Source organism: Monodelphis domestica, chromosome 8, assembly GCF_027887165.1.
Source record: "Monodelphis domestica isolate mMonDom1 chromosome 8, mMonDom1.pri, whole genome shotgun sequence".
NCBI classification, from domain to species: domain Eukaryota; kingdom Metazoa; phylum Chordata; class Mammalia; order Didelphimorphia; family Didelphidae; genus Monodelphis; species Monodelphis domestica.
The window spans coordinates 178,797,070-178,823,506 of NC_077234.1; the positions used below are offsets into that span (position 1 = coordinate 178,797,070).

Here is a 26,437-nt window from a genome sequence, read left to right on the forward strand (position 1 = left end):
GGAAAAAATGAGATGATACTTAGAAAGTGCTTTATGAAGTTTAGAGTGCTCTATATAAGTGCTAGCTAGCATTATTATTATTACTATTTTTATTATTTCTTCTAAAAAGATTTTAAGTTTTGAAAGCAGACATTGCCAAAATAGGAAATTAGCTAACATTAGGATTTCTACTTTTCAGATAGAGAAATTCAAAGAGGGGAAAATTTTAAAGTATTAGAATAAAATTGTATGCTGTACACTAAATAAGAATCTGGGGAAAATATTGAATATAGTAGAAACATTTTTGTCTAGTGTTCAGTTTTTCCGTATTAATACTGCCTGTATTATAGCAATTCGTCGTCAAAGTGATTGTGTTCCACTACTGAGTCACATTAACTTGTGGACATAGAACTACAGCCCTCATGAACCATGCTTTGTCTTTTAAAGCTCTTTAGCAGTTTACTTTCTGCTTTCACCATGCTGCATGGTGATTATGCACAAGTTACTTCACCTTTATGGACTTCAATTTCCTCATCTATAAAATGTGATGACACTTGCATTACTTACCTCGCCAAGTTGTGAAGAAAGCTTCAAAGTGCTATATAAATGTGAATTTTCATCATCATCATCATCATCATCATCATTGTTATCATCATCATCATCATGAATCACCTGGAATTTTTCCCTATTGGATTTCAACTTGTTTTAGCTGAATGGATAGACAATGGTTTAAAATATATGTATTATGTACTTACTATTTGCAAAGCATTATGCTAAGCACTAGGGAAATAAACAGAAAGGCAAGACTGAGGCCCTGCTCTCCCACAGCTTATATTCTAATTGTAAGAGACAGTATATATACATTTTTTAAAAAACTGAATTATAGATGGGAAAGCCCAGAAGTTCTCGAGTGTGCTCTGGGGGGAGCAGATATCAAGATCCAGGATCCTTAAAATATATCACTTGGGAGTCTAGAGATTGTAGCTGTAGAAATCTGGTAAAGCCAAGCAAGAGGAAGTTTTCCAGGGATTGTACAGATGCTGAGGCCACGAGGTCTTTCATCTTTGCATGAGGATTAAAGTTGCTACCTTTCTGTTTAGTCAAGTAGTATGAACAGCGTTGTCTACAACTCAGCAGAAGGGGAGAATTGACAGGAGGGGCTTGAATGACATGGCACTTCTAAGCTTCCTCCCATAAAGGTACACAATGAGAAAGGAGAAGATTCAGTGAGCAGGGAGAATGTGGAGTGGGATATTAGGAAGAAGACTGGACAAAGCATTGCCTATCATGTTTTCTCCCCCTGATCCTCTGAATGCATTATGGGTGATCTGATGGAAGGATGAGTCAAAGGAAAAGCTTTTCTATCACCTCACCAGAGAGAACTATGATCATTTCTTTATCCATAATGTCATTACTTCTACCAATATTTCTTTAGAGGCAAATGATAAATAGGAACATATCTTCCTCACAATTCAATTTAATAAATGTTTATTTTTACCCATTGGAATAATTTTCCTCTTTCTTTGATCAAGTTGGAGTATAGACTTTGGGATCAAAGATTACACAATTTAGTGACTTTTGAGGCATAGCTCCATATTGCCATCCAGAATGGCTGCTCCAAGTCACAGCTACACCATTAATGTGCCTATTTTTCTACTGCCCTCCCAACATTTGCTGTTTTCCTTTTTTAATAATCTTTGGATGTTAGATGGGTATAAGGAAAAACAGTTACTTTAATCTGTACATCTCTAATTATTAGTGAATTAGAGCATTTTATATGATTCTTGAAAGTTTGAATTTCTTCTTTATAAAACTGTCTGTCTGTGTTCTTTGACCATTTATACATTGGAGAATGTTTTTTGTTCTTATACATTTCAGTCAGTTTTCTATATTTCCTAGAAATCATGCCTTTATCATCAAAACTTGAAGCACAGATTTTCTTCTCATATATCTACTTCTCTAATTTTAGCTTTATTAGTTTTGTTTATGTAAAATTTCTTAATTTTATATAGTCAGAAATGACCCATTTCATCCTCTCTCATTTGATTATGAACTGTTCCTCTATCTATAACTAAAAATACTTCCTTTCCTTCAAATATTTTATTATTCTACTCTTTATGTAAAACTGATGAACTTGTCTTAGATATAGTATGAGATCTTGGTCTTTGCTTAGTTTCTTTCTCAATAACCATTAATAAAAAGAGATTGAATGTCACAAATATCACATTGGAATATCAGAGATGTAGACCTTAAGCTAATATTAACTGAAAATTATTCTTTACAACTTAAGTATATACAAAACTCAGTTGAATAGTCTTTGCCTAGGTCCCAAAAGTTGATAATATCTTATTGGCTCTATCCAAGAAGGTTTAATTGGGAAAATAAAAGGAAGACGGTGTCATAAGGCAACCTCATGGCATAAACTCTAAAGCCAATACTCTTAATAAAGCTTTAAGGTATAAAAGTAAGGATGATGCATGAGTTTGCTAATTGTTTTTCCCCACTGTAACATTAGCCAGCATTCAGTAACACATATTAGAATCTCAAGTACAATATTGTTATCTTGACTGTGAAATTATAAGACATATATTTCCCTTTTGTGGGCTTTTTTATGAGACATTGTTTAATTGAAAAGATTGCTTTGAGCTTCCTTATGACTTTCTCATGAAGACATGAATTGGCAACTTCCCCATCTCTAATTGAGGAACATGAAACAAGCTCATCCTCATCTAACAGATTTCTGTTTTCCAACTACCCACTGGAGACTTGTGTACTTAGTGATTGTCTGTGATATGGGGAATATATATGTATTCTCAAGCAGTGTTCTCCTAAAATAACACAGGTTATTGGAGGGTCTGGTTTTTCCTTGTGTAACCTGAAAAAGGAGTTAAATATTAGGTGTAGGAAGAGAAAATCTTTAAGACAGAATTAATTAATAAACCTCTCAGACATATTAAATATATGTTTATATATATACACATACATATAATGTACACATATAAAAAGACAGGCAGACAGAGAGAGACTGGGATTTGCTGAAAAGTGGGGAAATTTAGAGAATTGTGGGCAGGGCAGAATTGGCATCAGGCCTTCATTAAAGCCACTCTCCAAAAGTATCATTCTGTTTGCTATGTTACAATTCTATCATCACATACAGTAAACCGAATTCTTATATGCCAAACAATTTGTTTTACTGGGCTTTAATATGATAAAAGATTTTTTCTTTCTTTCTTTGTTTCTTTTTCTTCCTTCCATCCTTCCTTCTATCCTTCCCTCCCTTCTTTCCTTCCTTCCTCCCTCTTTCCCTCACTTCCTTTTTTCATTCATTCCTCTTCCTTCCTTCCATCCTTCCTTCCTCTTCATCTCTCCCTCCCTCCCTTCCTTCCTTTTAATGGTTTGGGTAAAAAGCAAAAAAAAATAAAGCTTGTTAATTGAAAAAAATAATTTAATAATAAAAAAGAAACTACTGTAGCACCTAGTTGTGAGGAACAATTAATTAAAAAAGAAAGATGGACCATTTTCTTATGCATCATGGGGAGGAGTGGACCGAGCAGCCTTGTAGCATTCCAGAATCTATGTCCTCCAAATTGCTATGGTGTTTTTGTATGCTCATTGACTTGGGTACTATTTGTACTGCTTGACTCATTTCCAAAAATTTTAGTTATGACTCTGAGACCTCCTTATATGATCATTATTCTTCTAAAAGTTGTAAAGTTAGCAATTACATGTCTTCTGAAAGAACAAAATAGTTGCTACAAATAATTAACAATATTATTTGGATTTAAATCTTCTATTTATCTTTTTTATATTTTAATTTTTTACCTTAAGGTTCTGTCTTATATAAAATTTTAGTCAGTGACTAATTCATCCTTTCCACCCACCATTCAAATCCTTTTGAAAAAAAATCGATTTCTTGCATGGTTATGATATGGGAAGATCATTTGGTAGATTTTGCAGTAATCTACAGAATATCACCCTCAGTCCCTTTATATTAGTGACCTTGAGCAAATAAAACTCTTAACCTGTTGTGAATCATTAATTTAAAATTGCAAGAATTCCCAATTGAAATATAAAATCATATTAGTCCAAAAATATGCTGCGCCTACAAAGAAATTGAATTCCTAAAATAAAATCTCTTTAAAAGGATATATGTACACACATATACATCCATACATATATACATTAGAGAGAGAGAGAGAGAGAGAGAGAGAGAGAGAGAGAGAGAGAGAGAGAGAAAGAGAGAGAGAGAGAGTCATTCTGAAAAATAACAGCTATTCTAGTCTGTACTCAGGGTTTATGCAAGTCAGACTTAAGTTACCCAAATTCAACCTAGAATAGCCATTATTTTTCAATATGTCTCTCTCTCTAAATACATATATATCTTGAAATATATATATACATATATACACAATGTAAACATATATACATAAATGTGCATGTTTTTCTAAATTTGAACAAATTATAAAGGTTATATTAAAGAAGCTATCATTTTCTATGTAATTCTTTCAGAGACAAATCTCAATATTATATGGGTTTCTAAATAGAAAACACAAGTGAATGAAAAATAGAATTTTGTTCAAAGCCGTTCATTCATTTTTCAAAAAATGCTTTCATCAGATTTAATGTGTGCAATTGGAGGCTTACATGGTTTTCCAAATTCTCTAATTGTAGTGGGCATATGCGAAACAGTATTTCTATATGCAGATTAGGGAGCTGTGATGGGGGAAGGGTTCTTCATTGATGGTAGAGGTAGACTCATTGTATTAGAGGTTTGGTATCCTTTGGGATTGGTACATGTAAAAGAAACACTTGATAACTTGAAAAAAAAAGCAGAGGGGCCATATGATTTACGCAGAGACAGTTGTGCTCCCCAAACTCACATATGCCAATATATACTTTAAGTCTTGTAAAAATATTGTAAAATGTAGGGAGGGATTATACAGGCATTAATATAGGTCATTACCAAATATGCCATACCCCTAAAATCAGATTTTTTGAAGGAAAAGATAAAGACAGAATAAAAGAATATGGGTAGAGAGGGTTGGGGAACATGTATAAATGTGTTTGTAGAGAAAAATATACAAGATAGCTATATAAAATGTTTATTATGAAAGCATTTTATGTTCCTTTCCATTCAAATAGAAATGTTTTATTAATTTTATCATTACTGTTCTCTTTGTCCTCATTATAATTATCATCCTTTTACTAAGAGCATGATTATAGGCTATGCTCAGGTTTTAAACAATCTAGATTTGTATGGAAAAGTACTGCCTGTATTCCTACCAATACAATAGTTACTTGATAAATTACTTTTTAAAAACTGAGCATGACTGAATGCTTAATTTCTATACCTTTTTCACATGCCATTATCCCATTAATATTCAAAATATTTAATTATATAGTGCTGAAAAAATTTTAACACCCCTTTTCAAATTATTCTTGATTTCTTTATTTCTAACATTGGATATGATTCTTTTTGGTTAATAGAGAGATGTATTAACTCTTTGAAGCCACTAGGGTGCCTCATTGTACTAATTGGCATTTTGGTACCTGGCTGAACTCTTTTGAAAGATGAAAAATTTGCTAGCAAAAGCAGGATTCAACACCATCTAAATTATAAGCAGAGATAATAATTTGTTTAAGAAAAAATCAGTTGGGGAAATTAGGTGTGAATCTACAAAAGATATGGATGGCGAAATACTTTTAAAGAAATTCAATTTTACTATTTTCAAATACTATAAATTTTAAATGACAATTTATGAATAAGTAACAATAATTAAAATAAGGTAAATTTATGATAACTATAATCTCTAATAGTGCTCTGAATACAGCAACTATTTAATATAGGTTTGTTGAACATTTTAAAATATGCTAAAAGTTCTTTAAGATAAATAAAATAATATTTTGACATTCAAGAATTGTCTATTGGATCCAGTATTGAAGGCATTTTTATTTAATAAATATCCCACATATCATATCCAAATTATTATAAATAATGAGTTAGAAATATTTAAAATATTTTTCAAAGAACTAAGTTTTATTATCATTTAAAATGCATCTCAGAGTCACAGAATGATACATCTTTCAAGGATCTTATAGATCATCAAGCTCATTATGTTATTTACAACTGATAAAATTGAAGCCCAGAGAGATGCAGTGACAGGTCTCATGTCACCCAGCTTAGTAATGACAACCATGACTCAAACACAAGTCTTTTGATACCAAATGGGTCCATGTTTCTTTTCAAAATTGTGACTTCTCAGTATTTTATCCTCTGGGAGTTGCAGACTCAAAGCATAACATATTTTTCCTTTTTTATTTTAACATTTATCTATTTATTTGATGTTAAATTTAAATTCCCAGGTATCTCCTCACTTTTCTCCCCTTCTCACACTGGAGAAGGCATCATGTGGGAAAAAAAATATGTCTGTATATATATATATATATATATATATATATATATATATATATATATATATATATATAACTATGTCTTGCATGGTTCTATTATCAGTTCTTTCTCTAGAGGTGGTCACATACAAGTTATTCTTTAAACAATATTTATGATGCTGTATATAATGTTCTCTTTTTTCTGCTCTTTCACTCTTCATAATTTCATGTAGGTCTTTTTGTGTTTTTTCTTAATTAACTTGATCATCATTTCTTATGGCACAGTAGTATTCTATCAAAATCATATGCCACAACTTGTTTAGCCTCCCCTCAATTTCCATTCTTTGTCACCACAAAGAATGATGCTATAAATATTTTAGAACATATAGCTTCTTTTACCTTTTCCCTAATCATCTTAGGAAACAACTTATCATTTAAATAACATGACATATTTGTTTTTTGTATGAATAGCATAAGAGGATCCTTGAGAAACAAAAAATCTCTCCTCTTCCCCATGCCACTGCCAGCACCCTGACTCACCAAAAAAAAAAAAAAATCTTTCTTTAGGAAATTTTGTTCTCAATGCTTGGGTAATCCATTTAAATCTTTAAAGACAGTAGATTGCAATGAAACACAGAAACAACTTGCCTCTGACAGCCATAGAATATTTTTCATAATTCAAATAAAATACTTCTCAGGAGATAGGTCTCCAACAAAATAACATTGCACTATGCATGATCCTAGATATAGTATCCAGCAAATGTCTCTAGGGGGTGCAAGCTAGTGCAATCAACCCATTCTGCCATTCCTCATAACCACTCTAAATTTACTTTTCACGTGGAAAATGTGTGGACTTCTAAATATTTCATCAAAACAGAACTAAGTACGAAAGATCAAAGTTCAAAAAGATGCACAATAGCATTTTAAATCAATATTTTATGAGGTTAGAAGCTTCTGCACCAAATTAAATGCTGTTACCTAGAAATTGTTTAGTGACGAGGAGCGGATTTCCATAGATCCATGAAATACAAACATGAATTCGTGATGTGTTCAAGGACAGTTTCTGGAAGTCGCTATTTTCTTTTCCTTATTCTGGTAACAGATTTTTACAAGTCCCTCCCTCACGCTTCTCCTTCCCCAATTTAATATCTGATGCACTCTACTGAGATTGCAGGCTGGGACATTGACCCACCCTATGCAAATCTCCAAGTCCTATAATAAAGCAACCCATGGCATCTTGGCAATGCCCCCCCCCCCAATTGAAAACACTTCCTCTTCTCCTCCCTTCTCAAAAATTCTTTGTTTATATAGTGGTTAATTTTCGGTGACTTGTGTCATGAAGTTGCCTGAAAATCCTAAAAAGAATGAACAAAACAGCAGTTTACGGATGTGTGATTCTTCTCATTGATCCAGTACCGTTAGCATCTATCACTAACATAACAGCCAGTCTCTGAAAAAAAAGGAAGGCTTCCTCTGCATGCTGGCACTCTGCTGAAGACACTGCTGATTTTTTCTCATTTTCCCCAACAGTCCTGTGGGGAATGCTAGATTAATATCCCTCGAGAAGGAAGCACCTCATTTATTCAGCAGGCATCGGAGATGGAAAGCTTTCTTCCCTTACCCTGCCCATGAACCTGAACCCTGACATAGGCGGGAAAATAATTTTAAGTTCTTGGCCTCTCTGCAGCAATTCCACAGCCACTCATGAAACAGCTTCCCTAGCCTGTACGAGGTGACGGGAGAGCTGGCCTGGAAGCAGAGAGGACTGAGATCACGCTCCACCTCTCTTCATGGAGACTGCAATCAGCTGGCAAGTCTACAGATTATAAGAGGGTCACTGATCTGCTTTGGTGGCAGGAGTCCCATTAGAGAAAAATCCAGGCCCTCCTCTATTTCCCCAGAAGTGTAACTGTGGTCTGTAGCTGTTGATGAGACTGCCAGTGGTTAGCACTTCCAGGCTGGAGGTTTGCTGACTCCATCCAATAGAAACTGGATCGTTATTTAGGTAATCTAGTCATGTGGGGTCCCAGGACCGGAGACCTTAGAGCCATCCAGAGCAAACTTCTGCTTTCCATCCCCATCCTGAAGATTAGGAAACTGAAGTCCTGAGAGGTCCGGAGACTTCCCCAAGGTGACCCTGTGTGGGTAAGAAGAAAGCTAACTCGGGGTTTATTAAGCACTAACCCGGCCTTCATCTAAACTGCTTCTCTGAAGGACACAGAACACCCCCAAATTATTTTCCCTGATACACTGCGGAGAAGACCTTCATTCCTTGTTATCTAAAGCATCTTCCTTCTGTGGACAGCTAGGCATTGCTAAGGCATGCCCTGGGCCTGATTTCCCAGCCCACGAGACAGGAGGCTACAATTCACTTCCTAGGAGCCCCCATCGGAGTTATTCTCCCCTTACAACAACAATAAAGTAGTAAGAAATCTGCGCAATCTTGCCCTTTTTTCCCCCATGACCAAAGACTCTTAAACACTCCGGTGTCTCTCCTCATCGTTAAACAGGGTTGATGATATCTGCCTCGTCTATAGAGCTGTGATGATCTAATGAAACAACTGTGAAAGCACTTGTAAGCTAAAGCTCTCTCCGAATGTCAGATGAAGAGAGGTTGTATAAAATAAGAGAAAGAGGAGTGGGTGTGAAGTCTGGGGCTGTGAGTTCAAATTCTGGTTCTGCTACTGAAGGCCTTTGGGAACCTGCAAAGGTGATTTCTTTGGAATTAAATTTCCTCATCTTTAGAATGAAAAGGAGAGATTAAATGATCCCCACATTCATCTTTCAACTCAAAATCCCTTATACCGCTATAATAATTATTATGCTGTGGCAAAGCTGGCTCTGTAATTCTGCCCAATGCCTCTATCCTCCTCTCCTCATGGAAATTCAGTGTCAGTTCCTAGGAATATGCAATGACATTTTCCTCTGCAGAAACCTAATGCAGAAAACTATGAGAGCCAAGATCGTTGCAAAAAGGAAGCAAGAAGCCAAATACAAGCTTAGCACCAAGACGTTAAAGGAGGTCAGATAAAACATCTCTTCTTTTTCTGTTCTGGGAAGGTGTATTCCCAACACACAGCACTAACCTAAACCAAATTGTGTATTAAATCAAGTTTTTCTTTGCTACTCTCCTGCCTCCCCATTCTATGTGCCTTTCTAGTTTGTAAGATCATAAATAGAGAACTCGAAGGGGCCTTAAAGGCTGACTAATCTAAGCTCCTCATTTAAAGATGAGGAAATAGAGATGCAAGACATAACTTGTTCAAGGTCACAAAAGCAGTAAGCCTCAGAGGCAGGATCTGAACTCGTGTCCTCTGACTACAAAACCAGTAAGTTCTCTTTCTACAGCTTCATGAGAAGAGACCTTCCATGTCATTTAGTCTAACCTCTTCGTTTTATAGGTGACAAAACTGAGGCTCCAGCTCACTTCCATCATGCCTTTCTATTGCCCACTTGAGCTTCCTTGTGTGCCCCCTCACCCAGGAAGGACGAAGCTCAGTGCTACAAACGTATTTCATTTTATTCAGCAACACATCAGTATTTTGCCATTCTGCTTCTGATTCCCTAGGGGATTGGAATTTGATCCAAAGGAGGTGAGGGACAGTTGCAGAAAATATCTTCCCCAGACTCTGAATTACAGAGAAGGACCCACTGACTCTCCTGGCCCGTAATACAGAGAAAGTCCCAGGAGCCTTTGGCAGGGCTCTCGGCTTCTGCTCCCAGACAGGTGGTACATGATTGGGCTACTCCCGATGATGACGGAGACACAGAGTCATCCTACTTCCTGCGAGACGTCAGATGAGGAAATGGAGAGATGTTAAATCAAGGCAAGTAGGGGTGCAGCCAGAGCCCTAGATTTGCTGCTCAGTAGGTTTGGCCCCCTCTTTCAAACAATCTGCTTCCACTTCCTCATCTGAAGAGTAAAGGCAATGTGCCCGACGATCTTGAAGGTCTCTTCCTGCTCTACACGCTCGCCTTCATCCATCTTGGGAGCCCTCCCTTGGCCCCTCAGTTCTGCAGGCTGGCCGTTAGTGGTGGCCCCAAGGATGAGCCTCCAGAAGCCACCAAAGTAGCCGTGGCCAAAAGCGACGGTGTGCCTGGATGTCCAGAGGCTTACGTGCACCAGGGATGGAACTTGCCAGGTGGAATGCTCTCTCTCACAATACAAATCGCAGCCCATCTTTCCCTTTCAAGTTGGTCCAGCTCTTGTTCGTGTCCTTCAGTCACTTTGCCACAGAGCTTTTGCCTAACATCCGAGAGGTTTTCTTCACTTTCATCTGACATTTCGAGGATCCCGGTGGAGTATTGATATCTCGGACCGAAAACAACCCATTGCTAGGAATTACTGTTGGCAGATGCTTTAGCACATCCCTTCTATTTGCCTGTGGACTGTCAGTCAGTGCCAGGCTTGGATTTTGTTCATGTATTTCATCATCTCTGAAATGAGCTCAAAGAGACCATTACCAGTGTGATATTCTCCAATGAATCAGCTGAAGAGGAATGCATTGTACCTGGTATCCTGAAAAGAATGCTGCCTTTTCAGAAGTGGATTATCCTTCATAACCAGTAAATATTTTTCATACTATCAACATGTTAAAGCAAGCAGCTATTGTGTATTGTGTATCTCTATGCTGGATTGCAAATTAAACTCCCACTGGGGTTTCAAAAGAGAAATCCAGGGCTTTATCCTCTAAGCCACTCAGCCTCTCTCCTTAAGCAAGTTAATAAAGACCTTCCTGGCTATCTGCATCTCATTATGCTCACATAATACAATATCATGGGGTTTTCTTCCTTTTGTGAAGAAATGCTCAGAAGTGACATAGTGTGAAGAATATTTTCCTAAAGATGAGTTGGATTTGTGCCATGCACTCTCTTTCCTAAAGAGTATTGGGGAGAAAAACCTACTTCTTAATTACCTAACAGCACTTAGGTCCTTAATGCATGACTCAGATCTATTTTGTGATTAATCCTAAAATAAGCCAGGAAGTTACCCATATTACCTAAGAGTTGCTTATAATCACAATGTCTAGTTTTATCTTATTTCTATCAAATTATTGTCAATGAGTCATCATTAAATGAGCACCTACTGTGTACAATATGTCCTCTTAGTCATTTGTTAATCTGGCTCTGATTTTCATACTTGGAAGCTATTAGTTCCTTTTGAAAAGTTCCTTATTTGTGACAACCTTGTATACTGGCAATTACTAGAAAAGGCCCAGTGAAGAATGGTAGGCTTTCATACAGAAAATGTAGTAAACTTTAGGTAGAATGTAAGTTCCCTGAGGGTAAGGGATGTGTTAGTCCTTGGACCCTTAGCCTTTAGAACAGTGCCTGGCATGTAAGATTTGCTTAAGAAATGGTTGTTGAATTGAAGTTAGTTGCCAAACACTTAGTTGCTTCTTTAGTATCGGATGGATTCTTGATATCACAGTCATGGGCATGGCCTCCATGATATAGATTGTATCTCTTTTTTCCCTTACTTTGATAATTATCATAATTTATTGTGACCAAAACAATCCTTATTTGTAAGAGAAGAGAATTATCTCTTACAGGATCCTAGACCCATGTGTAAAGTAAGTCATTCATTTATTAAAGTAAGATATAATAACCAGAAAATGTGTGTATTTCTCAAATTACCTCTCTTAAAGAGAAACACCAATGAATCTTATTATCTCAACTTAAGCAGACCTCTTAAAAATACCTGGGAACAAGTTCACTTACATTTTTCAAAGCATCTATTCTCTCATCAATTTGTAAATTCCTCTTTGGTGCAGTAAAAATCTTATCTTCCCATGTGATTCTTTTCCATATTCTATATATTTTCTTCAGAGAACCTACCCAATGGATGGAGTAGACTCTTCCTCTAGAGTTTTTTCCATTCCTTGGGGACCAGTTTAGAGAAGCTAGTTCCACAATTAGTGCCAGTCAGTCAATTAGCATATATTAAGCCCCCTCTATGTTTCAGGTACTGTGCTAAGTTTTGAAGATGAAAAGAAAGGATTTTTAAGTTCCAGTTCTCAAAGGGTCAGTGTCAAAGACACCATGCAAATAACTATGTACAAACAAGATATATACAAGATGAGGCTAGTCTCAGAGGATAGGCATCTTAAGATTAAGTAGAACTGGGAAAGACTTCCTGTAGAAGATGACTTTAGCAAAGACTTCAAGGAAGTCAAGGAAGCCAGAAGGCAGAGATGAGAAGGGAGAACATCCAGGCATGGGGGATATTCAGTGAAAATTGCCAGAGAAATGGAATTTCGTTTGGGCGAGTGAATTTGCTTAGAAAATTCTTGGGTTTTGTTTTGATTTATTTTTATGTTTTTGAAAGTGTCTATATCAAAGGAAGATGACTGGTAAAGGCTATTAAGCCAAGGAAGGTGGGATCATTCATCTCATGTCAGAAATAGAAAGTTGAGCAGCTAGCTGGCAACAGCCAGTGCTAAGGTCCAGCTTTCCTTACTCTCATTCTTGTGTTGTTAGCACTGTACCACACTGCTTGTGATTCCAGATTCCAGCTTACCTGGTGAAGACCCTGTTAAAGGGTATTCAGAATGGTAGCAATAGTGAAATGGCTAGCATAGTGGAAGAAAACTTGGGATATCCTTTGGCAGAAATTTTTAAAAATCACTAACTAATATGAAACTCATAGAGGTATACTTACTCCATCCTCTCTTATATGCTGAGCCAGGTGATATGGAATCCACTAGAATTCTTTCCAGCTCTGATTGCACCTCCTCTGATATTCCCCAACTCATGGACCTGTTGGAGGAATATGAATATTCTTTGCTTCCCACTTCAACATCCACACTCTCACATAATCTGTTCATCAACCTCTCCTTTGAAATTCATTTTTTTCCCAAATTTAATACCCAATCTAGACACTGGTGACCATTATCTACTGATTTCCAGGACATCTTCCCTCCTTTCTCAATGAGTTCAGTGACAGGTTCACAGCCTTGCTCCATCCAAAGTCTTACACGCATTCATGCCTTGCCAAATTCCAACAACTTCTTGATCTATTCCTTCTTAGAAGCTACTAAACAGAGCTTGAGAAAGTGCAAACCTACTCACTGGGCCCACCAGAAACTGATGTTATCTCTGCAGCTAGGCTTCACTGCAGTAAGGCAAATCCTTGTCCCTCTTAGTTGATTCTCTAGCCCAGTCTTCACAACAGATGTTACAAATTTTCTTCTCTTCCCCAAACCTCCCACTGTCCTCAAGCCTCTAACTCTCTCAACTGAGAATCTTTCCAAAAAAATCAAAGCTGTTCCCTTTGAGCTCCCTCTTCTCCTATTCTCTTCATCTCACATCCCCTTGATCTCACTTTCCCTTTATTCCAGACTCAGATGAAAGTGGTCCTTCTCATCAAAGTAAACCCTTGTAAATATACTCTCAGTCTTATCTCCTCCCATCTTCTTGAACAGATTGCCCCCCACTGTCATAAAATGCAATACAATAATTCCTCCTAAAATATAATACAATACTAAAAACTCCTCCCAAAGCCTCCATTTACAGATTGCTCAGAAGCCCAGCCAACTTTTAATTTCTCACCAGCTGCAAGCCTTGTATCTGACTCCACTACTACGATTCACCCTTGTCAAGTGGCCTCCCCCTTCTCCCCACCACCCTGTTTTCAGCTTCCTCTTGTATGCTATCTTCTCACTAGTTTCTAAATTCTCTGCATTCTAGATTCAGACCTCATTGCTGAACTGAAATTGCTTTCTCCAGTTATCAAGATTTAATTGACAAAGCCAGCAGAGTTTTTTCAATGCTCATCCATCCTTAATCTCTCTGTAGCATTTTACATTGCTTAACATCTTCTTCTAGATACTATCTTCTTTTGGAGTTATCAGGATACTGATCTCTTTTGGTTTTCCTATCCAACCACTTCTTCTCAATTTCCTCGGTTGTATCATCTTCTATGTCCTGTTCCCTAACTCTAAATGTCTTCATTGACTCTCTTTCGTGCCTTTTTCATTTTTCTCTTCATTTGATTTCAGTTTGTCATCTCATTATCTCCCAAAGATTCAATTTTATCACTATGTACATGATTCTCAAATCTATATTTTTAGCTGTAATTTTTTTTCCTGAGTCCCAGAACCTATTTGGACATCATGCCAATGGGACATCTTGAACTGAATGCACCATAGGCGCTTTAAACTCAACATGTCCAAAACATAAATTATCATTTTTTCTTCCCAAATACTCTTTTCTTCCAGACTTCCCAATTATTATCAAAGGCATTTTTTTTACTTTTAGTTACCCAATTTTACAACCTTAGTGTCATCTTCAGCTCTTACTCTCACCAACCCAATATATCTAATCAGTTTTCAGATTATGTTTCTCTACATCTTTCAACTCTTTGAATTCACACAGAAACCACTAGAGTTTGGTTTCTCATTGTATCTTTCCTGGATTATTGAAATAGCCTTCTAATTGGTTTCTGTGCCTCAAGAATCTTTTTCACTCTGAGCCATTATACACATACAGCTTCCTAAATGGCTTGCCTACAATCATGACCCTGTCACTCTCATAGTCAATAAATTTAAACTGCTCTCTCTTATATCTCAGATCAAATATGCACTCTGTTTTGCAATTTAAAGTTCTTTATGACCTGACTTTTCCTATCTTATCAATATTTTCTTTTTAGTATCTTCTAATATCTTCTTCAAGAGGCCTTTCCTGGGACATCCCAATTCCAATGCCTTCTCCTCTAAAGTAATCATTTCTTTCTTGTTGTTTCCCACCTTAGAAAGTAAGCTCAGGGCAGCTAGGTGACTCAGTGAATAAAACACCAGGCCTAGAGATGGGGAAGTCCTGCATTCAAATCTGGCCTCAGATACTTCCCAGATATGTGACTCTGGGCAAGTCACTTAATCCCAGTTACCTGAGCCTTACTGCTAAAGTCTAAGAAAGGTGGTAAGGGTTTTGTTTTTATTTAAAAGTAAGCTCCTTGAGGAAAGAAGATTTGTCACTTTTTCTTCATATCCCTGCCGCTTAGCATAGTACTTAGCATTTAGTAAGGGCTTAATAAATGCTTGTTGGTTGATTTATTCAGATTCTGCCTCTGACATCATCAGACTAACTGAGCAAGTAACTTCACCTCTGACTACCTCAAGTAACTTTCTAAAACTCTAATGAAATTATAAAAACTGACAAAACAAAGCAAAACAATAATGGCCTTCTGTCTATTTGCAGTCTCAGACTGACTTTAAGGCAGTTTAGCTCTGTGATAAAGGAAAAACTGAACTTATTCCATAGTCAGTAAAAATATGATTTGTAGGATGACTCTAAACTTACCATTCACTTGCACATCCTTATTCATCAACAGAGTAGCTGCCCAGCTGCAAATATAAAGGACAAAATAACCTTTTTTTTTGTTTGATTTCATTTGGTTTGCAGATGTGTCTTCATGATCATTAGTTAACTATTTATATTTTTGTTTTGGATAAAAGTTTCACAGACATTTTGCTCTCTAGGTTTCCGACAAATAAACTGCTCTGAAGGTAACTACTACAAGCTGTCACCAAAAAATAATTTGTACCTCTTATGACTTCTTGATACTAATTATGTCTCTGTAAAAGCTTTGTTGTTATCTTTTGAAAAGTAGAGTTTAGGTTTGGTTCCCCAGATTCTGGTGTTTGTATTCTTCTTTTCCTTTTCCCCTCCCCTGACCACAACTTAATTAAAAGTACAACAAAGCTAAAGCATTTGGTTTAATCACTTACATGTCATATATGACAGTAAAACTCCCTAATTGTTAACATTAATTTCACTGATGCAGTTGCCACTGAGCAGGGGGTCTCTACCATTCACTCATCCAGGCTTGAAATCATTTCTAATTTAATGTATCTTGGAACTGTGACACAATAAAAGCTCATCATGCTTTATATATGGTGATGTGGGATCATAAAAATGTCTTTTTAATCTGAGGATCATTAGAAAACTCAACGATGTGGTCCAGCTGCTAATCAGGATGCATTCCCATTTCCATGGGGATTTAGGGGATCATAGGGACCCTCTACAGTGTTTACTATGTGACTGAATACTTCCATTTTTCAAAAATGAAAAAAAAAAGTCCTGTGACATACCCTACTGAGACATGCAGCTCCTTTTTCAGAACATTGAAGTGGGGGGCTGGCTAAAAAGAATAAAAACATTTTGTACTTCTGTTTTTGTCTCAGATATGCATAGGGTTTTATAAAGAGCGTTAGGAGACGAATAGGAACTCTACCAATTTATAATATTAAACTTGCAATTACTCATTATTTTTACTATTACTTAGATTAGAAATAAAACAAAACTGGAAATGAGGCAGCACTTTGCTTCTTAGGTGCCCAAGGGAAGGCATCATTGGAAAGGATGAGTGAGTGCATGGCTCATAAGTCTGGAGGCTTCAGCAATATTAATGATCATAAATATAGAGTTGGAAGGAATCTTTAAGGTTATCTAGTCTAAACCCTTCAATTTGCTGATGAGGGACAAAGGACCAGAGAGGTTAGCACTTCAAACTCTTGACAACATGGTTCTTTATAATCTTTCCAGTCTTCTTACATATTACTTGCATCTTCATTTTCTTCAATTAACCTATACTGGCCTACTTGCTATTCCTTACAGGCGATGCTACATTTCTCATTTTTCTGCCCCTGCCATTCCTGAACATGTTCTCCCTCCTAAAGTCTGACTATTAGAGTCTCTGGCTTTCTCTAAGATTCAGATTGTGACAAATCCTATAGGTCTATCCAGGTTCCCCACCCCAGCTGCTATGCCTTCCCCTCTTAGACTACCTCCTATAAACTTTGAATTTACATTATGCAGAATAATTATTGCATGTATTATTTCTCCTATTAAAATGTAAAATCTGAGTTCACAAGAATGTTTTACTTTTTCTTTTTGTGTACCATGCTTAACACAAAGCCTTACATAATGAATCACTGAAATGATTGATTGATTAATTTGAACTGTGGTCCTCTGACTCCAAATTCAGCTTTCCTTCCACTTCATAAGGTTTCAATGTGACTATGTCCAAATCAAGGTATCACAAAATGACAAAATTTGCAATCCTCCTACATTGCTTGACTATATCTCCAGCCAAATATAAGTAGGCAAACAAACAAGCTAAATATTTAATTAAATAGCAGCTTGGAATGTATTGGCAGCCAACATCTACATGGCCAGCAATGACCTTGGAACAGAAATAGACCCTGGTATAAATGGCAGAATTTCATCAGTTACACACGCTGCCCCGCCCAGGTCTCCACTGTTCCCACCATGATGTTGCCCAGGCTACTTTGTTCAAATATAATTAGCAATTTCAGGATGCCTTGACCCTTGATCCACAATTAAGGAAGTGAAAGCACAACGGAACAGGAAGGGTTGATTTTAAATTAAATTAAATTAAAAGCAGCTCTTGGCACTGCTTCTGTCCTATTAGTCCATCCTTCTTTTCTCTGTCATGTAGGCAGCCAAAGATCTCAAGCCCATCTGTTGTAATAGGCAACCATGCAATGGAAATCCAAGTATGGAATCTCTGTGCAAGTGAGATTCCTATCTGATTGATACAGTGACATCTACATAGAGTTGTTGATATGTGGGGACTACAGTTTTCTTGGACCTCCTGGAAAAATGAATTTAGAGCCATTGGCAGTGGCTCATCTAGCTCTTCTAGGAAATATGATAGACAAGAAAAACAAATAAACGGATAATATTGAGAGGCAGCAAATATATTGAGGAGTCGCAAGTAGTCTAATTTAGAAAACAAAGCACAAGAAAAAGAATATTATGAAATGACCCTGGAAAGGAGATCAAAGCCTTGAACCATGTGGAAAAATTTGTATTTCACCCAGTAGGGAATGAAGAACCATATATTATAGTAGGAGACTAATATGATCAGACTTCTGCATTAAGAAGAATGGGGGACAGCTAGGTAGCTCAGTAGAATGGGGGCTAGGCCTAGAGAAAGGATGTCTTGGGTTCAAGTCTGACCTCCTTATATATTTGCTAGCTGTGTAACCTTGAGCAAATCATTTAACCCCCATTGACAAGTCCTTACTGGAACCAATACACAGCTGGGAATGGGGACGTTGTTTTTCTTTTTCTCTCCACTACTTAGCAAAACCTGGCACAAGTGTTTTTTCTGATGATAAATGTCTAGCAAACTAGATTCAGCAGCATGGCATTCAGGATTGAAGCTTACTCCTAGCTACTTAAACTCTATGGTTATTGCTTAATGGAAAAAGTATCACGGCTGATCTTTGTTAGACACTTTTGCTTCCAGTGAAAAATGACACAGAAATTGTTTATTTAAAGCACAAAAGCTAAGTGAGACAAAAGTCCTATTTGTCAAGGCATTGTGTTCCTGAACTCTTGGGTTTGCGTGTCTAAAAAGCAAGGCCAGCCCCAGCATTTTGAAAATGTAAAAATAACTCCAATATAAATAACCTCATGACCTATGAAACTATACATGAGGTATAGGGCGTACGGCCAGGAAAACTTCTAGTCTAGGTGTTGCGTACTCAGCTAATTATAGGAAAGGCAGGCTACCAAGAGTGCAAGAGGAAGAGAGGAATTGAAATGATTTCATTATGACAAGAGAAAAATACATGCAATGTGCATGAGAGAGGGATTGAGTTCATTTAAACTAAATGAGAGCTGGCACAACTTAATTTTCAATGAGTTTTGGGTTACTGAAAACATTATTTATACTGACAGTCATGTTTTAACTTTACTATCAGCGAGCTCTTCCCTTTCTCAGCACATATGTTGTTGAAGACATGACTCTTTTTCCTGGTTGGGTTGATTTTCTAGCTCAATCCTACTCTTAGTCAATTGACGGAAGTGGGGCACTCCATTTGGAGAGGATGATGCGATTTTGGGTAGTTGTTTGGCTGATGTCCCGATTGTCTCACTGTGTCTCTACAGAAAATAATTTTAGCATCCCTGTAGGAATGATCTGAATATTGACTTCTCATTTAAAATGAGGCGATTTCATTAGATTTGCCAGCTATTTGGGAAGTTGCAGAGTGTGTTGCGTGTTTTTTGTATTACCCTCCCACTGTACTTGCAACAGTACTGTACAATTTAATGTTAAAGTGCAGAAGCACAAAAACTGGGGTCTGGCCTCAGGCTTGCTACTAACTTGCTCTTTCTAAGCCTGTTTTTATGTATTTGTGAAATGAAAGGGTCACTGGCTGATCTCGAAGGGCACACTGTGATTCTAGGTTACTTAGCATAATAAACTTTCCCAGCACCCCACCCCATTAGGCCAAAGAAACTAAGAACATAAATAGCTAGATTCTCAGATAGCTCCTTAGTGTGCCGTTAAGGGGAATGTGCTCCAACCCTCCGATGTCACGAGGGCAATTCTCCACATGTTCCTTAGTGCCGATGAGTCTCACTAGGGTATACCTCTATGTTGTTCATGTTAGGAAATGATAGTAGTATAACATGGTCCTTCTATGTTATTTAAGTTCAGGATTCTATTTTTCCATCATTATTTCTGTGAATTTTGGAGGCAAACCCTTAAAATTTTTGGTGGATATGTGTGAATGGATGTGAACTTTTAACAAAGTGATGAAAAACCTATTTCACACTGCTGAGAGAAGATAAATTCATGTTCATGTCTGACCATGCCATACCCTCATTCAGAATCTCAGAGTTTGCCCTATTGCCTCCAAGATAAAATATAAACTACTCGGCTTGCTATATCTGGCTCCAGCTTACATTTCTGGGATTATTATATTTTGTGCCTCATATTCATGTGCTACTTAGCTCTTTTTCCATTTCATTTCCTGTACAGCTTCACACAGGTCATATCTCATGCTTAGAGCACTTTGCCTTCCTGTCTGCCTCTTAGAATCTTTACATTAATTCAGGTTCAATTCGTATGTCCCTTCCTATGGGAAGCCTTCCTTGATCCCCCCTCCTTGGTGTGCTCTCCCTCTCCAAATCATCATATATCTATATCTATGGAGCTATTATCCATATGTACACACATCTATATGCTTAGATCTATAAATGTCGTCTTCTCTGTTAGTGCATGGATTTTCTTTCCCCTTTTTATTGTTATTTCCCTAGTATAATGGCTTGCACATTGTAGAAACTTATAAGTAATGGTTGGATTAGACTGCTCACTTAATAGTGAGATGCATACAACTAGAGTGCTTTATAGAACATTTTAAATGATCACTCTCCTTCATGAGCAACTGCCTCTCAAAAATAGCATATATGCTATTTTAATCTTTATAGGAAACACTCAATGTAAAGAAATTCAATATAAAGAAAATGTGAAATTTTCATGATTTTCTGAGATACATATCAATGGTTATATCTCTATAATCCTAAAACATGCAATCATATCAGTCAGTTAAAGAGGAGAAACAATAATAATCAAACCTCAATCATTTATTTGATAACTAAGTAGATTTTTTAGAAAGTTGAGTTGTGTGCTTTGCAACAGTTGGAAAACATGGATATTTTAAGAGTGATCTGGTTTTATCCTCAAGTACAAATTAAAAAATAATTGCAAAAGGTTTTAAAGAGAACCATTATGGAATAAAATGTATACCAGCATGAAAACCTAAGACATTCAATCCTTACAAACTAGGAGAAACTTCAAGTTATAATTATCCTAACCAAAAGTATTGTCATTTAGCTTTGCAGCCTAATAGGTTAGGTTGTAAAAACTAAAAATTTTAAGATGACAAATTCTGTCAACTACATTTGCATTTGCATTTTTTCTTAATGCCAAGTTGGAAAAACAGTCTCATTCCCTCTATTCAATACCCTTTTCATAACTGAATTTTCCTATAGTGTTAAAGAACGAATTATACTCAGCATGAGTAATAATTCAAAAATGTATTTTCACATTTTTATGCCTTACAGAGCACTTCCAGAATTGCCAGTCAACAAATTACATTTTTGTTTTTCTGTTGATTTATTGTAAAATGATTCTTATCTGATGTTTCCAAAATAATGTCTAAAATTATCTCAATTTAGGAAAAATAAACATAGAAGAATTTTTAAAATTCCCCTTAAAATATCATATTACTCAGTGCTCATTCTTCTTGACATTTTTGTGAAATTCAATACTATTCCCTTTATAAAACTCCTTTTCGTGGCTTTTTTAATGCAGTGCTAGATTATTTATCATTCTGTGTTAGTGGCTTTTTCCATATCCTCCAGCAATTTCATTGATACATCATGCCTCTTATATTAACACTTGTATCGAAACTCTATACTTTGTTGATATGAGACACTATCTATTCCCTTGTCTTTAATTACAATTGCCTTATTGGCTTTATTAATTGTATTTCAAACCATGAACAAGATCCAGTTTTATATCGTGTTACTTAGTATTCCTATTTAAGTATCATTTGGCCACATAACAAGTGGCATAACTCAGACTTACCCATAAACCATCATTTACTCATAAACTGGTTAAGCTTCTCAATTCTCCTACTCCTATTAAAGATACCATCATTTTCCCAGTTCTCTATATTCAAAGTCATATTTGACTCCTTTCTCCTTTTGAACCTTCAGGTTCAATGCTACCCAATCTGATCATTTCTACCTTTAAAACAGTTTCCAAGTTACTAATCAATCATTCAGAAACCATTATTGATTAAGTGAATATATAACAAGCCCTATGCTAGAGATAAAATGTAAGAAAAAAAAAACAGTTTCTGCCTTTAAGGATCTTATAATCTGACAGAAGTTATATAATATTTCTAAGCAAATGTAAAATGTATACCAAGGAGTCCGCAGCGGGGACTAACAACTAGGAGATTTAAAATGACATCAAGTAGGAAGCAACCCTTGAGCTGAATTTTGAAGGAAGATAAGGATTCTCAGAAGTTTAGCTAAGAAGCTTATGAAGTTTACATAGTCTAAGAATAGGAGAAAAAGGACACTTGTGCAAAGTCATAGAGATGGAAAATATATGGTTACATACTAGGAACATAGCTAGAATACAGATAATTCTGGGAAAAATAGACTATAGAGACAAGCAGACAGTTAGCATTCATTATGTGCATGCTATTGACAAAAAACAAACAAATGAAAAGCAATTCCCACCTTGAAGGAGATCCTATCCCAATGGAGGAAACAATATGTAAATAATTACATACATATAAGATAAATGGTAGATAATCTTCGAGGGAAGACATTAGGTTATGGAATATGGGAAGTGGAAGAATTTAGAAAGGTCACCTAAAGAAAAGAATGTAGGTTTTGAGCTTTCTTAAGGGCAGCTAGGGAAATGGAGGTAAAGAGAGAGGATATTTTGCACATGCAAGATAGGCTAAGCCCTTGGATTTCTGGAGATGAAGTGTACTGTGTGAGCAAATTTGGTCATTGTATTTAGATAAAGTGAATAGTTAGTTAATTAGTATATTTAAGTGCTTGTGATATGCCAGAGAAAAAACAAATACAATCAACCCTTCATGAGCTCACAATATAATGGAGAAGACCACATACAAATAAACATAAGCAAACAAGATATTCCAGAGTAAATTGGAGGTAACCTCTGAAGGAAGGCACTAGTATGAAACAGTATTGAGAAGAATATCTTAAAGTTGAGATTTTATCTGAAAAGAAGAAAGCCAAGGAAGTCAAGAGGATGAGACAAGGAAGTAGAAAATGGCAGGTATATTAGAGACTCATTGGAAATATATAGAAAACTTTATCTACTATGTAAGAATATGAATGATTCTCCAGTTGATAAATGGTCAAGAGATATATACAGATAATTTTTGGATGAAGAAATCAAAGCTATATAGCCATATGAAAATGCTTTAAATCATTTTTGATGAGAAAAATGCAAATCAAAACAACTTTGAGATATCTCACATCTATCAAATTGGCTAAAAGAATAAAGAGCAAAATGACAAGTGGTGGAGGGAATGTGGAAAAATAGGAACACTAATACATTGCTGATGGAGCTGTGAAATAATCCAAGCATTTTGAAGAGCAATATGGAATTATGCTCAGAGTTATAAAAATGTATATACCTTTTTGACCTAGCAATACTATTATTAGGTTTATTTCATAAGTGATCTGGGAACATGGAAAAGAAACTAAATGTCCTAAAATATTTATAGCAGTTTTCTTTGCAGTAGCAAAGAACTAAAATTGAAGAGATGCCCATCAATTGGGGGACAACTAAACAAGTTATGGCATATGATTGTGATGGAATGATTCTGTACCACAAGAAATAAGAACAGGTTAATTTTGGAAAGACCTACATAAAATTACTGAGTGAAACAAGCAGAACCAAGAAACCAGTATACACAATATTAATATTGTTTGAAAAATAATTTATGTCCACCTCCAAAAAAAGAACTAATTAATAGAAATGAGACATAATTTTATATATACATATCTCTTTTTGTCAAATGATATCTTCTCTAATGAGGAGGAAGAAGAGGAAGGGAGAGAATTAAGTAGATATTTAAATATAACAAACTAATTTATTTGTTTATTTTTTTAAAAAAGAAAAGACATGATGTCAGCAGGTGGAGTGTCTTGTTTGGGCAATAGCAAAGAGACCAATATCACTGAATTGTAGAATTCCTAGAGAGGAACAAATTTTAAGACTACAAATGCAAGAAGGGGCCAGTTTATGAAGACTCCAATAACTAAACAGATTTATATTTGATTCTGAAAGTAATAGATAACCTCTGAAAATTTATTGAGGAGAGTAATATGATGAAGACCTAAACTTTAGAAAGCTCACTCTGATATGTGATATGATATGATCACTCTGATATGAGTGGAGGATGGACTGGAATGGTAGGAACTATTCAGCAGGCTATTTAGTCTAGGAGACCTATCAGAAGGCTATTGAAACAATGTAGGTGTGAGGTGATTTAGGGTCTACACAGGTGAGGCAGCTATGTTAGACAAGGGGAAAGGCATATAGGAGAAATGTGGCAAAGTTAGAATTGATAGGACTTGCAACAGATCGGTTATGAGAGGAGAAGGAGAGTTAGGAGTTGATGATGTACCCAGGTTGTAAGCTTAAGTAAAAGTGAAGCTAGAGAGAGGAGAAAGTTTGGGGCAAAGGATCATGAGTATTGGACTCATTGAATTAAGGGGGTTATAGGACATCCAGCTGGAGACATGCAAGATAATGATAAGTTTAGTATAAGACTGAAAAAAAGAGAAAAGGGCCAGTTGGTAAAGGTCTATAAGTGTCAAACAGAAGAGTGTGTATTTAATCCTGGAGGTGATAAAGAACTTCTGGTGTACTTTAATCTTTAAATTGGATCACATGTTCATCCTTTTACTTTAGGAAAATCATTTGGAGATCTGAGTGGAAGATGGATTGGAGTAAAATGAGGAACAATTAAAATACAATTATAGTAATCTTAGCAGAGGTTATGAGGGCCTGACCTAGGATACTTGCTCTGAGAAGAGAAAAAGATGAATTCAAGAGATACGAATATAGAGATGAAAAATTTGAAAACATGAAATATATGTTGTGAATGCAAATGATGAGTTAAGGCTAATAATTTTTTTAAGTATGCCTGGATTACCCAAATAAAGACATAATAAAAATGACTTTGTATAATTTGAAAAGCACACAATCCCCATTATTTAATAAGTATTTCATATATTAACATACCCAGGCACTTCATAACATTACGTAGGCATACAAGAGTTACCAGCATCACTAGTCTTGTATTTTGGGGTCATTATTAACAATTATAGTGTTAAATAAAGAGAAGCACTACTCTAATGTGGACTTGTTACAAGCAAGAACTCTGGACAAAAACTGACAAGGGGACTAATGTTTGGTGAAGAGCAACGTAATAACACATAGTTCTTCTCAGAGCAAGAATGAAAATGACTGAGCAAACTGCAGCAGGACTTTATGCCACTTGGGCAAATGGCATGGATTTGGCAGATAATTAAAATGTTTTATTTTTACATATTTTTCTGCCTTCTTATTGCCAATCATATATACTTGAATTTGGGTATATTGAGTTCACCTGTATATTTACTGTATATTTATCACAACAAGAAATGAATCAGTGAAAAATTAAAGATTTAAGATCAGAGAGGGGGCACAAATGATAGTGGAGCCAGTCTACTGAAGAGGGTAGGAGAGGTGGGATAAAGCATGCATGTATTAGGTTATTCCTTGTTAAGATGAAGATAGAATTCTTCATGTGAGACTGGAGTGAAGGAGGTAACAGTGGGGAAAGATATCTGAGTGATGTGTGATGACAAGATAGATAAAAGAGGGAACTCATAATGAATGGCAGCAATATTTTCTGTGGAATATATAGTAAGGTCCTCAACTGAGACAGAGATAAGAAAAGTGTAGTGGGAGGTTTAAGGGGGGGAGGGTGGATCAAGAAATGTGTAATAGCTGCCATAATGAGTGGAATAGTGAATCAATTAGGAAAGTGTAAAAGAATTGCCTTACTGACATGGAAACCCAATAGAGAGTGGGCAGTAACCCTGAGGCTAGAGTTACATTATGAAAGACTTTAAATGCCCCCAAAGAAGATTGTATTTTATCCTAAAGGCCACTGGGAACCACTAAAAATTGTTGTTTCTTTTATTTATTTTTTTTCAGGAGAAAGCCTTGTCATAGGTAGGTATTAGGAGTACCATTTTGACAGCCATATGATGAAGAAAGGAAAGAGTTGAATGAAAGAGACCAGTTAGGAGGTTATTCCAATAGTCCATTCTATAAAATGTATGAGGACTTAAAATGGAGTAGAAAGAAGAAGATGGATGCAAGAGAAACTGCTGTGGTAGAATCAACAAGCCTGGGAAACTGTTTGGATATGTTAGGTGATAGATAATGAATGGAGGTAGTTTCTGTAGTCTTACACTTGGGTTATTGGAAGGATGGAGGTATCCTTTATAGATTCAGGGAGCTTAGGAAGAGGGTTGGATTTTGACAGAAAGGTAATGAGCTCTGTTTTGGTCATGTTGACTTGAAAAAGACTAAGGACATCCAATTGGAAACATACAATAGATTGTGATATCAGAAATATCATGGGTGGGGTATGTAGATCTGGGCATCCAGATGTACAGAGTTGACACTTTGTCA

At 36.2% G+C, this 26,437-nt stretch overlaps 1 protein-coding gene across 1 annotated transcript in view; it reads left to right on the forward strand.

Annotated features, from left to right (window-relative positions):
* MYO16 (myosin XVI) overlaps positions 1 to 26,437 on the forward strand; it is a 727,392-nt gene that overhangs the window by 653,812 nt on the left and 47,143 nt on the right. The window lies entirely within an intron of this gene.